Consider the following 6,000-nt stretch of genomic DNA (forward strand, 5'->3'; position numbering starts at 1 on the left):
CTTACATGAGGCCGAGCCCAGAATACAACAATACAAGCAATAACAATAACAATACAAGCAATTTAAAAACAACAAACAATAAAACAATAACATAAACATTATCAATAGGACAACACACTTTAAAATCTATGGGTAGGCCAAATGGAATTAAATTTAAATTTAAAACAAGCCAGGTTACATGTCGATAAACCATGATGTAAACAAGCCAGGTTACATGTCAACAAACCATGATGTAAATAACTAGGTCACATGCCAAGAAACCATGATGTAAGCAGGCCAGGTTACATGTCAATAAACCATGATGTAAGCAAGCCAGGTTACATGTCAACAAACCATGATGTAAATAACTAGGTCACATGCCAAGAAACCATGATGTAAGCAAGCCAGGTTACATGTCGATAAACCATGATGTAAGCAAGCCAGGTTACATGTCAACAAACCATGATGTAAATAACTAGGTCACATGCCAAGAAAACATGATGTAAGCAAGCCAGGTTACATGTCGATAAACCATGATGTAAACAAGCCAGGTTACATGCCAGCAAACCATGACGTAAACAAGTCAGAATGCACGTCAATAAATGATGACGTAAACAAACCAATTTACATGCCAAGAAACAATGGTGTAAACAAACCATGCCAAGAAATCACGATGTAAACAAGCCAAGTTACATGACAATAAACCATGATGTCAACAAGCCAGGTTACATATCAATAAACCATGATGTAAACAAACCAGGTCACATGCCAACAAGCCACGATTTGATGAGAAGGGGTCAAATCCAATGTAATAATCCATTTAAAATCCAATGTAGAAAATTCACCCTGGATTCTACTTCCCACGCATTGCACCAAAAGGGCTTCAACTGCCACAGAATACCAAGGGGCGCCGGCAGCCAATCAGAAGGCTCTCCTTCCCCCAAGTTCCGCCTCTGCCACCACCCGATTGGCTGTAGCAGTAAAAAACAAAGCAAAACTCCAGAACACGCACAGCAATACAGTTCTCATTGTAGACACAACTCAAAATAATAATGATAAGAGCCAAAATAGCTGATCATCATCAACAACAACAACAACAACAAATTCCAAATTAGCTGGAGAAAGGAAACTGAGCAAAACTACTACTATCTTCTTCTATATACATAAAAATGTTATGTTCGTTTGTGGGATTAGCATAACTCAAAAACCACTGAATGAATTGACACCAAATTTGGACACAATACACCTATCAGGCCAATGAGTGACCATCACTCATAAAAAACACTGAAAAACACAGCAGAAGAGACATAAAAAGTCAAAAATAAAAATACATTACAACACGTGAAAAACTATATATATATATGCAAACACACATATATACACAAATATATATACACACAAAATACATATACACAGACTGGGCCACAGCAATGCGTGGCAGGGGACGGCTAGTCTATATAAATAAAAATGTAATGTTGTTTGTGGGATTAACAGAACTCAAAAACCACTGGAGAAATTGACACCAAATTTGGACACAAGACACCTAAAAACCCAATATATGTCCTTCACTCAAAAAATTGATTTTGTCATTTGGGAGTTGTAGTTGCTGGGATTTATAGTTCACCTACAATCAAAGAACATTCTGAACCCCACCAACGATGGAATTGAACCAAACTTGGCACACAGTTCTCCCATGACCAACAAAATACTGGAAGGGTTTGGTGGGCAGTGTCCTTTGGTTTTGGAGTTGTAGTTCACCTACATCCAGAGAGCACTGTGGACTCAAACAATGATAGATCTGGACTAAATTCTACACGAAGACTCAATATGCCCAAATGTGAACACTGGTGGAGTTTGGGGAGAATAGAATCTTGACATTCGGGAGTTGTAGTTGCTGGGATTTATAGTTCACCTACAATCATAGAGCATTCTGAACCCCACCAACGATGGAATTGAACCAAACTTGGCACACAGTTCTCCCATGACCAAGAAAATACTGGAAGGGTTTGGTGGGCAGTGTCCTTTGGTTTTGGAATTGTAGTTCACCTACATCCAGAGAGCACTGTGGACTCAAACAATGATAGATCTGGACTAAATTCTACACGAATACTCAATATGCCCAAATGTGAACACTGGTGGAGTTTGGGGAAAATAGAATCTTGACATTTGGGAGTTGTAGTTGCTGGGATTTGTAGTTCACCTACAATCAAAGAGCATTCTGAACCCCACCAACGATAGAATTGGGCCAAACCTCCCACACAGAACCCCAGCAACGCGTGGCAGGGGACGGCTAGTTATAAATAAAAATGTAATGTTCGTTTGTGGGATTAACTAAACTCAAAAACCACTGAACGAATTGACACCAAATTTGGACACAATACACCTATCAGGCCAATGAATGACCATCACTCATAAAAACACTGAAAATCACAGCAGAAGAGACATAAAAAGTCAAAAAATAAAAATACATTGCAACACGTGCAAAATCATATATATATATGCAAACACACATATATACACAAATAAATACACACACATAACACATATATCACTCATAAAAACACTGAAAAACAAACAGAAGGGACTTAAAACGCCAAAAAAGCAAAAAGACGCTACAGCACATGCGCAACACAACTCCCTCTGACAAACAAAACACACAAAAGCATATCCACACTCTCTTTTGGACTACAGCTCCCAGCATCCCCTAGATCAGGCCCTTTAGGAGAGGAGGATGATCCAAATGCATTGCTTCCAAGCTGCAAGCTTTCTTCTCCTTGGGTTTCTTTGAGAGCATCCCTGTTCCTGCATATTTCCAATGCCCTGTTCCTGGACTGCAACTCCCAGCAATCCTCCAGATAGATAGATTAGATAGAGATAGATAGGTAGGTAGATAGATCAGGAGGACTGCTGGGAGTTGCAGTCCAAGAATAGGTAGAGAACGAAGCAAGGGGAGAAAGAAGAAGGGAAAGAAAAGGGGGAAGGAAGGGAAAAGGAAGAGAAGGAAGGAGAGAAGGAAAGAAAAAAAGGGAAGGAAGGAAAGAGGGAGGGAAGGAGGGAAAGAAGAGAACGAGAGAGGGAAGGTTGGCCACAGCAACGCATGGCAGGTACAGCTAGTTACTAATAAAAACCATTATTATTAAATTCCAAAATAGCGGATGGAAGAAAAAAGGTCATCATGTCATTCTAAAACCAATAATAATAATAATAATAATAATAATAATAAATTCCAAATTAGCAGAAGGAAGAGCAAGATTATTATAGTAAGAATGATAATAATAATTAATTTAGATTATTATTATTGTTATTATTATTATTATAAACTCCAAATTAGCAGGAGGAAGAAATAAGAGTAATAATCATAATAATAATTCCAAATTAGCTGGAAGGAGAAATAATAATAATAATAATAATAATAATAATAATAAGCTGGGGAAGAAAGAAGAGCAACAACCACAATAATTTAATTTAAAATGTCTAATGAGCTGGAGGAACAGCAGCAGCAATAATAATAATAATAATAATAATAATAATAATAAGCTTAATGAGCTCAGGGAAGAAAGAATAGCAATAGCAGCAGCAGTAACAATAATGATAATATGAAATGCCTAATGAGCTCAGGGAAGAAAGAAGAGTAGTAATAATAATAATAATAATACAAAATGCCTAATGAGCTGGGGGAAGAATGAAGAGCAATAATAATAATTACAACACTAATAATAATGATAATATAAAACGCCTAATGAGCTTGGGGAAGAAAAAAGAGCAGCAGCCATAAGAATAACAGCAGCAGCAATAATCATAATCATAATGCCTTATTAGCTGAGGGAAGTAAGAAGAGCACCAATAATAATAATAATAATAACAACAACAAATCAAAGTAGTAGTAGTAGTAGTAGTAATATAAAATGTCTAATGAGCTGGAGGAAGATAGAATAGCAGCAGCCACAATAACAACAACAACAACAACAACAATAAAATGTCTAATGAGCTCGGGGAAAAACAAGAGCAATAATAGTAATAGTAATAATAATAATAATTTAATGAACTGGAGGAAGAAGAACAACAGCCTAATGAGCTGGGGGAAGATAGACTAGCAGCAGAAATAATAATAATAACAATAATAATAATAACAATAATAATAATAAATGTCTAATTAGCTTGGGGAAAAATAAGAGTAATAATAATAATAATATAAAATGCCTAATGAGCTTGGGGAAGAAATTAGAGCAATAATGATAATGACAATAATAATAATAATAATAATAATAATAACAACATGCCTGATGAGCTGGGGGAAGAATGAAGAGCAATAATAAAGATGATAATTATAATATAAAATGCCTAATAAGCTTGAGGAAGAAAGAATAGCAGCAGCAGCAATAATAATAATAATAATAATAATAATAGTCTAATGAGCTCAGAGAAAAACAAGAGCAATCACAGTAGTAGTAGTAGTGGTAATAATGATAATAATAAGTGCCTAATGAGCTGGGAAAAGATAGAATAGAAGCAACAGCAAGAAGAAGAATATAATAATAGTAGTAGTAGTGATAATAATAATAATAATAACAATACGCTTGGGAAGTGTTCGACTTGTGATTGTGTGATACGAAATCCAGCCTATAGATTTCGTTTGCTGTGGCATACTGTGGTGTCAGTAAAATAACAATATAATAATAATAATAATAATAATAATATAAAATGCCTAATGAACTTGAGGAAAGAAAGGCGGCCTTGGACCAAATAGATAGAAAGATGAGCAATAATAATAATAATAATAATAATAATAATATAAAATGCCTAATGAACCTGAGGAAAGAAAGGCGGCTTTGGACCAAATAGATAGAAAGATGAGGAATAATTAATAATAATAATAATAATAATATAAAATGCCTAATGAGCTGGGGAAAGAAAGGTGGCCTTGGACCAAATAGATAGAAAGATGAGCAATAATAATAATAATAATATAAAATGTCTAAAGAGGAAAGAAAGGTGGCCTTGGACCAAATAGATAGAAAGATGAGCAATAATAATAATAATAATAATAATAATAATAATAATAATATAAAATGCCTAATGAGGAAAGAAAGGTGGCCTTGGACCAAATAGATAGAAAGATGAGCAATAATAATAATAATAATAATAATAATAATAATATAAAATGCTGGGGAAAGAAAGGTGGCCTTGGATCAAGTATTTATTGTTGTTTATTTGGTTTACCATTTAAAAACCTGCAAATATGCAAACATTAACACAGGATGAATGATAACAAGGGTATTTTTTTTACAAAAATCAGTAAAAAAAAAGACCATTCCCACCAGAAATGTAATATATTGCATATAGTGTTGCATATATAGTGCTGCAATCTGGCCCAAGAATTGGAATTTTCCAAAATCCTCAAATAAAAACCTTGGCCTGGGCCCAGAAAAATCCAGGAAAATCAGGCATTACAATGGCAGGACTAAACAGCCAGGGTTGCAAAACCCAACCAGGAAGCAACACAATTTTCTAAAGGGGGGGGGGGGTGTTAGAAAATTTGCATATTTGTGGAGAAAAAGAAGATCAAACTGCCCAAAAAAGGAAATGAGGCTCATAGGAAGTAAAGGAATGTCTTTGCAAAAAGGAAAAGTGCAAAATAATCCCAATTGCAATAGGGGGTGGGGGGCAAATTCAACACTTATGGGGGAGATCAGACCCTCAATCCCCCCAATACATACCTTGCAAAGAAAGGGGTGGGGTTGCCCCATGTTGGCCAATTGATCTCCTGCAGTTCCTTCTTCTCTCCTTTCCTTTCTTGGCTTCCTTCCTTCTTTCCCTCTTCCTTTCCTCCCTCTCTTTCCCCCTTTTCCCCCCTTTCTTTTCAAAGCAAGCTGGCAACTTGCAAAGGGCGAAGTTGCATTGGCATGGCCTCCTTCCTTCCTTCCTTCTTCTGGCTTGCTTGGTGTGCCGGCGGGCGATAGGACCCCCGCGGACAAATCCGGGCGGGTGACCAAAGAGCAGTCAGATGCAAATTCCGATCGG

At 36.2% G+C, this 6,000-nt stretch overlaps 1 protein-coding gene across 1 annotated transcript in view; it reads right to left on the minus strand.

The window, feature by feature from the left end:
* Positions 1-6,000, minus strand: part of ARID3A (AT-rich interaction domain 3A) — a 43,249-nt gene extending 37,249 nt beyond the window's left edge. The window contains exon 1 of the mRNA XM_060784920.2: positions 5,697-6,000. The gene's annotated coding sequence lies outside the window, so the exon portion shown is untranslated. The remainder of the gene's footprint in view (positions 1-5,696) is intronic.

The sequence above is a fragment of the Anolis sagrei genome, chromosome X (assembly GCF_037176765.1).
Source record: "Anolis sagrei isolate rAnoSag1 chromosome X, rAnoSag1.mat, whole genome shotgun sequence".
Classification (NCBI taxonomy): domain Eukaryota; kingdom Metazoa; phylum Chordata; class Lepidosauria; order Squamata; family Dactyloidae; genus Anolis; species Anolis sagrei.